At 46.6% G+C, this 11,671-nt stretch overlaps 1 protein-coding gene across 4 annotated transcripts in view; it reads right to left on the reverse strand.

Annotated features, from left to right (window-relative positions):
- RESF1 (retroelement silencing factor 1) overlaps positions 1-11,278 on the reverse strand; it is a 53,908-nt gene extending 42,630 nt beyond the window's left edge. For all 4 annotated transcript variants that reach the window (XR_008577241.1, XM_054826217.1, XM_054826205.1 and 1 more), the window contains exons 1-2: positions 11,146-11,278; positions 8,082-8,164 (exon numbers count right to left, since the gene is read on the reverse strand). The gene's annotated coding sequence lies outside the window, so the exon portion shown is untranslated. The remainder of the gene's footprint in view (positions 1-8,081; positions 8,165-11,145) is intronic.
- Between the last annotated feature and the right edge of the window lie 393 nt (positions 11,279-11,671).

Genomic DNA, 11,671 nt, shown 5'->3' on the forward strand with positions numbered 1-11,671 from the left:
CTTTTAATGTGACTTTATTCAGTATTATCTAACAGTATTTCTGAGTCAGTTTGTTAGCAGGTTTGTTTTGGTTTGTAATTTTTTGTTTGTGGGGGTTTTTTTGTTTGTTTTGGTTTGGGGGTTTTTTGGGGGTTTTTAAGTGAATGCACTTCATTCTCAAAGTCCTCAGGGCCCAGACCTACCACAGCAGGAAGAGCGCTCAGAACAAACAGGACCTTTTCAGAACAGATGAAGAAACAGGGGAGAGATTTTTCAAGTTCAAGCAACAGCCATTAAAATAAAACCCATCAAAATTACCCTCTTCAAAGTATCTCATTAGCATAGCTCTGGTGCTTGTTAAGGGATGCCATAAGTGACCACTTCCAGCAGCTCCATGGCCTGGTGGTCCTCCTGTCTCGAGGCTGGAGTCCAGCCTGGAGACCTAGGTGCCTCCATTGGAGGAGCTGCTGCTGCTTTCCTGGCTGCAGGTTCAACCTGCAGCAAGGCTAAGCGTGTGCATCCCAGACACACACAGAGGACATTGACACCAACAGCCAAGGCACTGCCTTCAACAGCACCAACATATATGATTCAAAATGTAAGCAGAGACAGACAAGTGGCCTTCCACCTCTTTGCCTGGTCAGGATTGAATGTCTCTGTAACCCACACACCCTATCTACAATCACAAGTACACACACATTCATAGATGCCTCAAGTACGAATATGGCCTCTCTGCCCATCCAATACCCCTGCATGGATCCCAGGCCCTCTTACCTACTTCAAAGGGTCTCCTACCTGCCAGCTATCCAGCTTGATGCTCACTAGCAGATGCATGCACTCACTTGATTCATAAGCACTCCACACTCACAGATCCTTCCCAAATACCAGCATGGACCCTCTGCCATTCCGATACCCCTGCCTGGACCCAGGGTCTCCTACCCAACACCTAGTCCACCTTGAAGTCCACTAGCAAATTATACAGGCAAACCCCACACCCCCAGTTTGGGGAAGATATGCCCCACGCACCCTCACCAGCAGCCAGCACCAGGCACATGGGCTATGACCCACAGTCCCACTCCAGCCACTAGCACTGAGCCCCTCACTCTCTCCACTGGTGAGGTTCCCACTCCAATTGCTGGCACTGCATGCCAGGGGTGCCTACACCCCCGGTCTGACCCCAGTTGCTGGCACCAAATCCACTCACATCTGTCCCCCTCCAGTAGCCAGCACTCCAGACAGTCTGCAAAACCTGCGGAGACACTCCCAAGACATGCGGTCCTTCCAATTACTGATGCCAAGACACCCTCTCGCTCCAGTTGATGGCACCACAGCCCAGCGGTGCCTACATCTCCAGTCTGACTCCACTTCCTGGCCCGGTTACCTACTCACACTGCTCTCCTCAGTAGCTGGCACCTAGTCCTTGCAGCACTCACACACAGGTGATAGAGAGACTGACCATGCAGAGAGATAGTTAAGAAAGGACTGAAGACAGGACTGGCTGCAGCTGCAGGGATCAGGCAGACCAACCTCCTGACTAGCCACAGTTTACACACAGCTGGCCCCTTTTATACCCTCTTCTGTCTGTTCCCCTGTGCAAAGTTCCACCATCCTCTTCCACCCACCCACACCTGGGACTCCCAGGTTTGCACTCTAATCAGTTTAAGTCTAGGTTTGCCTACAGTTTCTCAAAGACCCATCAATTAACATTACTGATAAGGTTTGTTTCTTCTGTCTCCTTCACATTTGCCTGTCAGGTTTGTATAAGTCTTGTTTATTGCTCCCCCATCCTTTTCCACATAATCCCATTTGACAAGGTCTGTGATCAGATAAACTTGCTGAAATAAACACTCTCATCTCACATCTCTCATCAATTAGCAAAGTTGAGGAGGTTTGCTTCTTATCTCCCGTATTGTTCATCCATCAGGTCTGTGTCTCTGTACAATTGGTTTATTCCTTCCCCCTTATTGTCTCCTTTTGCACTGAAAAGGTCCTTGAGCAGATAACCTTAACGAAGCAGATGTTCTCACCACCTTCCACATTCCCTTACGCTCAACACATTTCCCAGTTTTATTGCTGGAAATAGTGTCCTGGAAATGGTGCTCCTTCATTGCCAACACTGGCCATCCTTTTAACTCTTGGTCTGCTATTCCTTCTGCTGCTTTCTCACACATTTCCATTTATATCAGTCATGGCAATTTTAATATTTATGTTACACACCACAAATTATGTTTCAAAAGGGCAGGGCTGCAGGACTATTAAAAACGTGGGGAAAAGGGTTTGTAAGTACATAAAATTTGTACGCAAGAATAACAAGAGGGGGAAATAGAGGGGAAGAATAAAAGGGGCTCGTCACAAGTAAGCAAGGCCCAGTTGGGACCAGGGGCTCATAGCTCGTAGGTCTAAGGGCAGCAACTGAGGAGACTGGGGTGCCAGCACCTGGAGAAAAGGCCACTGCATTGGAGGTCTCAGTGACAGCAGCCGGAAAGGCTGGCATGCAGGGAAAGTCTGGGTGCCAGCACCTGGAAAAGGAGCTGCAGCTCACAGGGCTATATGTCAGCCACTGGAGAGACCATGGAGTGTGCAAGAGGTCCAAGGGCCCATAATTAAAGGGATCTCAATGTGTTTATATTTTCTCATAGTGGATTTATGTCAATGTGTGTGTGGCTGTGCAAGTGTAATTTCAAGCTGAACTAGCCAGAGCAGGAGGAAAACCCAGAAGACACATAACCAACAACAGACCAGTAGCAAAGTCTATGACCCAATACCCCTGTACCCATGTGTCACTTGTAATCACAAAATCAGTCAGTAATCCAATCACAATTTTGGTCATTTTTCTCCAGTTCATGCTGAATCTAAGATTTATAAGACAATAGTTGATAACTTTCATGGGTGACTTGCACTAACTACACAGGTCTCTGCACACTACGCTACCCAGAATTGTTTAATACTCTTGAGACTACATTAAAATTGTGTTTCTTGTAGCAGGCAGTTAATAACAACTTGAGAAATTACAATTACATAATTCAATTTTTAAATTTATCCAGAGATAGTACTACAATCAAAAAACAAGGAAAAGGCACTCCTTGGCCCTTGGGAATGGACCTGATCCACAGTCCTACAGCTATAGAATCTCACCCGGCAACATTGCCACAAGAGTCATGGGAATCACGGTCACAGCCAGAATGGCAGCAGGAAAGAGGCCATTCTCATCAGCAATGAGATAACACAGATAAACACCATGGCACATATCAACAATCAGAAGTGCTAGATACAGAAAAATCTGAATTTGTCATAAGCAGCATCTAAATCAAGCTCAGAGAGATTAGTCTGAAAGATAAAAAATGAATTTTCTGCAAGCACCATGGACTGCAGGCATGAGCTTTAAAATTCGAGTTCTCCATGATATCAAGCAACATACCAACATCAGCAAAAGAGATATCACTGTTCAGAACAAAATGAAATCTTCAAGATTGTATTTGATTGTTTGATGGTATCAACCAAGCATTTATTGCTTATGTTCCTCAGGGGAAAAGTTATGTTCACTTTTGACTAATAACCACAAACATGAGAAAGTTTCAAAAACAAAATCAGAAGATTTACTGGGAAAAAGGCATTAATAAGTGGGATCAGGTTCATCACACAAATTAACATCTCCTAATAGTCTATTCAGAAACCTACAGGTGAAAGCTTTTCTAATACTAGCATCAGACTCCTTTATACAGGAATATCCTTGCCTCTGTAGGATAGTTCACATATATAATTGAAATATATACCTATTAAGTGTACATCTGTAGCTCATGCTTTTTTGTTGTATTACTATGATGGAAGAGGTCAGCTAATAATAAAGCAGAGTCTAAAGACACTTTTTCTTGGATGAAATGACATTTTTCAGAAGATACCTACACCCCTATGCTAAAGCTACAGATTTCTACTAGGGAGTAGTAGAAATTCCTCATTTTGCTCTGTTTTTAATCTCATCCCATTTTGCAATTAAATAGGGTTTGAGAATTGCTGGGGCTTCCCCTAATTAGTGGTTTTACCATGGTATAATCTACAGTAGTGGATATCGGGGTATCACTGGATTCTCCACATTTGTAGATAGCTTGTACGCAGGCAGCTTTGGTGACAACATCAGAGACTTCACTTTGGGAACAAATGGGAATCACAGACGGTTCACCTTGATCCAAGGCATCTATTTCCCCAGCCCACTTGGCTACCCTACTGGTGATGGAATGGGCTTCATCTATGGAGTTGGGTCCTAGGTTTAAGAAAACTCCTGGAGCCCAATAACCATTTGCTTCATCTCCACTCAATGTTACGCTGTCACCACCGCTGAGGCAGACATGCCATTAATATTCAGTTTCACCTAGCTTTTTGCTGTATTACTCTTGTCATTTTGCCAACTGCAATGCATCCTATGGAATGCTTTGCGTAGAATATCACTGATCACCTCTCTGAAGTCCTTCAGAGTACTCTAATGATATGCCTAGTCTTATATTTGCAGTAGTCCGAAAGGGAGAGATGGTTAACTTTTCCTTCTTCATGGTCATCAGGATCACCCCAAATATCACCATCCGAATCCTCTGGGGACCCTATTCGTTTCCCAATTTGCATGGGGTTAGAGGGATGAGAGGTCTACATGAGCATCATTTCAATCTTTTCTTCCAACTTTTGCATTTTATCCTTTTCTTCCTGTAACTGTTATGCAGCTATTCAATTTTTAAAGACAGTAGTAATTCAACTGCCTTTCTGCCTTCCATGTCTTCTTTTAGGTCCTACTCCCTTTTACTGTTATTCCTCCTATCTTGACAAGCAGCATATGAATGAGTACCTCACTTTTTGCAAATAATTCCTTTCCCTTTTCCATGCTTTATATGCGCCCAGCCACCTTTAGCTGTTCTTCCACAGCTTCCCAATCATGCCAATTATCATGAGCCCATTCTTCTGAGAATTTGGGACTCAGACTTATTCCATGCTTCCATAAGCAATTAATGATACTACTTGCCATTCTGCTGACTACGCCAATTTGTCACAGAAGAGTGGAATGCACCTCACCCAAAAGAGAAGCAGCAATATGTTTTATTGAGGTAAAATAATTATTTGACAGAGTTTGTTAAATTCCATTGAGTTTAACAAAGTTCAACAGAGTTTTATTAAGGTTCAAGAAGTTTGATGGCAAGGTTTACCTTATTAATTACTGCGTGGAAGAAATACACAAAGAAAAATTGAGTTACCAAAGCTTACAAAGTTTAACAACCTATCAGTCACTTACTGAGGATCTGTTGCAGCAAGGGATCTCCCAGCGTCAAGGAATAAGGGATCTCCCAGCGTCAAGGAATAAGGGATCTCCCAGCGTCAAGGAATAAGGGATCTCCCAGCGTCAAGGAATAAGGGATCTCCCAGCGTCAAGGAATAAGGGATCTCCCAGCGTCAAGGAATAAGGGATCTCCCAGCGTCAAGGAATAAGGGATCTCCCAGCGTCAAGGAATAAGGGATCTCCCAGCGTCAAGGAATAAGGGATCTCCCAGCGTCAAGGAATAAGGGATCTCCCAGCGTCAAGGAATAAGGGATCTCCCAGCGTCAAGGAATAAGGGATCTCCCAGCGTCAAGGAATAAGGGATCTCCCAGCGTCAAGGAATAAGGGATCTCCCAGCGTCAAGGAATAAGGGATCTCCCAGCGTCAAGGAATAAGGGATCTCCCAGCGTCAAGGAATAAGGGATCTCCCAGCGTCAAGGAATAAGGGATCTCCCAGCGTCAAGGAATAAGGGATCTCCCAGCGTCAAGGAATAAGGGATCTCCCAGCGTCAAGGAATAAGGGATCTCCCAGCGTCAAGGAATAAGGGATCTCCCAGCGTCAAGGAATAAGGGATCTCCCAGCGTCAAGGAATAAGGGATCTCCCAGCGTCAAGGAATAAGGGATCTCCCAGCGTCAAGGAATAAGGGATCTCCCAGCGTCAAGGAATAAGGGATCTCCCAGCGTCAAGGAATAAGGGATCTCCCAGCGTCAAGGAATAAGGGATCTCCCAGCGTCAAGGAATAAGGGATCTCCCAGCGTCAAGGAATAAGGGATCTCCCAGCGTCAAGGAATAAGGGATCTCCCAGCGTCAAGGAATAAGGGATCTCCCAGCGTCAAGGAATAAGGGATCTCCCAGCGTCAAGGAATAAGGGATCTCCCAGCGTCAAGGAATAAGGGATCTCCCAGCGTCAAGGAATAAGGGATCTCCCAGCGTCAAGGAATAAGGGATCTCCCAGCGTCAAGGAATAAGGGATCTCCCAGCGTCAAGGAATAAGGGATCTCCCAGCGTCAAGGAATAAGGGATCTCCCAGCGTCAAGGAATAAGGGATCTCCCAGCGTCAAGGAATAAGGGATCTCCCAGCGTCAAGGAATAAGGGATCTCCCAGCGTCAAGGAATAAGGGATCTCCCAGCGTCAAGGAATAAGGGATCTCCCAGCGTCAAGGAATAAGGGATCTCCCAGCGTCAAGGAATAAGGGATCTCCCAGCGTCAAGGAATAAGGGATCTCCCAGCGTCAAGGAATAAGGGATCTCCCAGCGTCAAGGAATAAGGGATCTCCCAGCGTCAAGGAATAAGGGATCTCCCAGCGTCAAGGAATAAGGGATCTCCCAGCGTCAAGAGGCATCCCTACTCAAGGGGAGAGTCACCTGGCAGCAGTCTAGCTGCAATTTAGGGGGAGCTCAAGTCAGGTTCATCCGACACTCTGCCATTGGTAAAAGGTGTCTCTGCCCTGAGGAGCAACCGTGAGAGGCGTCCCAGCTCAAGGGGAGATCACCACTATGCAGCCATGCTGCCTAGCAGGGAGAGATCAAAAAAGGCTCACTTAGACTGTCATATTTATGAGATAAAGTGGCTGGCTTGTAGTCAAGTCACATGGGATGGAAAAGCAGGCATGAGACTCCTTGTACTCAACTTTCTTTGTTTTTTGATAAATGAGTTTTGGAAAAGCCACCTATTATTTGTGTGTTAATCGCATGATCGGTGTTCCAAACTCAGATGCACTGAGGTTTACTGTGTCATTCCGCTCCTTTGTGGGTTGAGAACAGGTTGCAATTAGAGGAGTTCTTGACCCAGCTACAGCTCAGGCCTTTACAGCCTGTACCACACTACCACGAGTTCAGTTAAGGGATCGTGCACACCCATCACAATCACACTTTATAGAAACCACTGTGAAATGCAGAGCAACCATGAAATGTGCTTCAATCTCTGAAGACTTGCCAAGTTCCCTCCAAGTTTTGAGGCACATTCAAAGAACCGCCTTACATCTTCAGTAGTTGTACCTTCTTTTAGAAGTATTGCTCTCAAATCATTCAACACTGAACACTAGTTGGAGAAAAGTTTGCAATCTATGTACAGAATACTGACTGAAGTGCAAATTAAGAAATTAATTGAATTTCAGTCACAGTGAATAACAGCAATCTTTCACCAGCACATACTAGAAGAGCTCTTTGGCATATTTGCATTTTATGGAGACCATTTATACCAGCAATAGGCATATTACTAGCTTCAAGGTCACAAGACTATTTTTAAGAAAAAGTATAGCTATGATAATGTATTTCTTCTCTGCTGATTTGTGAAGTTTCCTGTATACTGTAAGTTACATTATCAACACTTCCACTCATTAAATGGTCTTCCCTTCAATTCCTCCAAGTATAAAATCCTACAGCTTTACATTTACAAATCCTACAGGTTTACATTTTCACTGTCCTTTGCAGTTTCAAGACTCTTAAGAATCTGCCACTCTCATTTATCAGAAACACAAATAATAGTTGGAAAGACCCTAGTAGTGCCTAGCAATCAAGGGTGTGAAAAAGCAGTAATCCATTCCCTGTCAGCAATGGTAAAGTACTAGAGTCCTTTGAAAAACTGCACCTATAACAGTATTAAGTATAGCTCAGAAATACTTTGAGTGGCAAAGACAGGTTGAGAAGTTTACATTTTCCCAAACCCCATTTTCTTGCCCATTTCTACATCTGCAGTTGCACCAATGCTGCTACTCGTGGTGCTTCAGGATGAACCAGACTATTGATAATAAAATAGGTTCCATATTTCCAACCTTTTTTTAAAAAAAGGTAAGACCACTTACTTCAGCAATCTTGCTAGTGCATCCCTTCAGACAGATGTGTGGCACCCACTGGAAGAACAGGAGTTCCTCACTGGTCTTTGCTCCTAGAAGGGACAACAGTCATTAAGCTGCAAGTGCCAACTTTTACTACAGTAGCAATGACCTGTACCAACAATATCACTGAATAGTCTCCGATGTCCCTGATTACTAACAACACATCAGAAGATCTCCTGGCAGGTTTTGAAGTCCAATCTGTTGTGAAGCAAGAGCTTCCTTTTATTAGTGCCCAGTATCAGTTCATGAAGGCAAAGAATAGCAATCACCTAATGTTACAACCAAAACGTGTGTTTTCACCATTTTTCCTTGTCTCCTTTTTTCTTTCCTCCTCTTAAGAGTCACCAGCAGGCTCTACAGTTTCTCACAAGCCCTCACGATGAGGCTTAGGAAAGCATGAGCTGCTCTAGGAATGAAGATAGCCAAATGGCACCTTGGCTTTCTGCTTCCTTTACTCTCTCTTTGCTGTTTTCAGCCTTCCCTCCTGACCCCTTTTAAATCAGGGGGCAGGGAGTATTGACCTCTCTCCTGTGCCCACTTGTTGATTATTAGTCATCAAAGAGAAGAAAGGCTTCACATCAAACCAACAGGTTAATTATTGCATTGATTAGGACCAGGAGAGACCACAAACACTGTGACAAAGTCACCCACCTCCAACCCACTGGTACATTGGTCATGGTTGCAGCAAACGAACATGAGCAAGTTCAGCACATACAGGATTTAAGAAACCACTTCCCTTGTTTGCAGCCCACAACCAAAAGTCAGTAGACCCAGGTGGTGGCTCAGAAGGTCATAGTAAGCAGCTCAGCTGGTCCATTATGGGCAACAGGCCTGGCAAGGACTGCCTGAGGAACACACACCACACCTGTACTCTATCAGAGGTGACTGAGAGAACACCACAGGCCCCTTTTGATATTTTTTCCTCACAAAAAAGGCAAACAAGAGAGCTGGGAAACATTGCTTTGCGTAATTTTTAGAAACAGATATAGAAATACTCTACTACCAAAACACATTTGCTTGCAGAAAACACTGAAGTCAATGACTTGCTGGCTTTTAAAAAGCCAGCATATGAAGGACAGTCTCCTGCACTGATCTGGAATTATTTTTGTTGAAGACTGGTAGGAACAGGGAGCAATGAAAAAGCATCTTTGCTTTAAGTAGAAAACAGAACCAAAGTGACAAAACTTTTCTAAAAACTTGGCAGATCAATGAACTGGAGAAACCATTTTGGTTACTATTAAGCAGGAAACCGAAACATCCCATAACAGGCTTGATATGAAGCATGCTGTAATGGGTTTTTTTCTGCCAAAACATCAGACAATATACTGTTTCCTGAAAGAAAAATACTGTTTAAGCTTGAACTACAAAGAGGGCTTCATTATTTAACACTGAAGCACCACACGACTTACTGCAGTGAGCCACACAAAGACAGAGAACTAACGGTTCCTGATAAACACCTTCAGAACTACCCCAGCACATTAGCTAAGGCTTTGCTTTGAGACTCGGGAACTTTTATACTGGCACAGCTATCGAGAGTAAAGACTTTAATTTTGTGGACAGTAACATAAGTGATCATTAACACAGGTCTGCTTTCTCTGCCAGAAATGTCTATCTAAATGTTGTGGAACACTGGCTGGTTAATTCAAGGAAATCGGGTGATAAGAGCCCAGTTAAGGAGCTTTTGATGTTTTACTCCCATCGTTCTCACAAGCAACAGCTAGAAAATATTTACCAGGAGTCACAATGGGCTGGGTTTGTTTTGTTCTATTTTTAAGTCGTCCCAGGAGGCTAGTTAAGAGAGGGAAAGGCCTGACATCACCACAGAGCTCCTAGAAAGAGTTGAGTCAACCTCATAACAACTTCTAGGAAAACAATCCCTGGCATTCCTATGGGCTTCTGAAGCATATCCAGTGCTGGGAAAACCTGCTCGTGTTCCAGCCGATGCCTCTAGTTTTCACCAATACCAAGTCCATATGAAGTGTATTTCCTGAAGCGTATGAAAAAAGTTGATAAAGAAGTGTGGATGGTCTACTTGCCTTTTTTCTCACATTTCCATCTGCCTTTGCAGACGGAATAAGCTAGGTAATCCTTTCAACTACACTACTCCGACAACCCAAAGCAGAAATAGCAACCTACATCTCTTTAAAACCATTTTTCCCCCTTTAGTTATATAAACAGGTTTGTCAGTTCAACCACAATACCCGACTGCAGGTGTCCCTCTCACACAAGGACGAGCACTGGCTCTTTACACATACCTTGTGATGCCCACCTGAAAGGCTGAAGCAAAAATCACAGGCAAACACTGGACTTCCACCACAGAGCTTAAACACAAGGGACTCGAAACATCTCTTCCCCACACTGCCAGCCCACTACCCTGAAAGCTATTATTTTATTACTATTACTATTATTTTAATTTCTTTCAGTCGTATCTCCCTGGATTGCCATACCTTCTGGAGAAAGACCGTAAATAAACTTCTGCTCAAGGTGACCAGGGCGGGGGATGTCTCTGGAGACAAACAGCTCGGCCAAAAAGTGTACCTGCAGCTCTCATCGTGTTTGCTCAGCCACTCGCAGGACGCTTAATTGATGTTCATCAGTTCTGCGAGACGAGCAGCTAACTACCTGCCGGCCGCCGCGCAGCACGATGCCCGACGCGCTACACCTCAGGTAACCCCCGCCTCTGCCCAGCACCGCCCGTGACGGTCAGGACAGGACCGCCGGCCGCCTCAAGAGGGGCCCGCAGCCTCCCCAGCAGACGAGCGCGGTGTCCTCGCTTGCCGGCGGCCCCGGGCGGCTCCGCCCGCAGCCTCCCCCGCTACCCCAAGGAGGAGCCCGGAACGGCCTCACCGGCCCAGCCCGAGGAAACAGCCCCGCCACAGACCCCGAGCCCCGCCGGAGGGGCGGCGTGGCCCTCACCAGCAGGGCAGCAACTCCCTCCCCGCCCGCCCGGCGAGTAGCTCTCCCGCCGTTGGTCGTCCGCCGCCGCCGCTGCCCGCCCCGCTCCCTCCCCGCCGCCGCCGCCCGTCCTCACCGAGCCCTGGACGGCCGGCCGGACAGTCGCTCCGCGCGCAGAGGCGGAGCCAGCGGCCGTTGACTCCGGTGAGAGGCGGAAGGAGACCGCTACCGCCGGCGGCCAGTGGCAGGGGGTGGGCGCCAAGGCCCGCCCCGGGGCGGGACCCTCCGCGGAGCGGGGAGGCGGGGCCGCGGGGTTCGCGGAGTTGGGGGCCTGGGGCCGGGGGCCCGGGGCCTGAGCCGGCCAGGTCGCGCCGCGCCAGCCCAGCCGGGAAGCGGTACGAAGGCAGCGGTGTGCAGTTCAGCCGCTGCGGCTGGCCAGCGCCACCTGGGAGGACGAGCGGGAGCGGAAGTTTGCCCGTGGTTTCACCGGGCCACTGGCAGGGAGTTGTGCAGCGCGACCAAATTCTGGTTTCGGCTTCTTAAATCCCTCCAGACTGAGCCCCTCCTCCCTTCCTGCCTGCTTGCCTCCCTGCCTGCCTGGCCGGGTCCCCAGAGAACTCCCGCAGCTCCCTGCTTCAGGCACATCACAATTTCTAAGAAAA

Source organism: Grus americana, chromosome 1, assembly GCF_028858705.1.
Source record: "Grus americana isolate bGruAme1 chromosome 1, bGruAme1.mat, whole genome shotgun sequence".
Lineage (NCBI taxonomy): Eukaryota > Metazoa > Chordata > Aves > Gruiformes > Gruidae > Grus > Grus americana.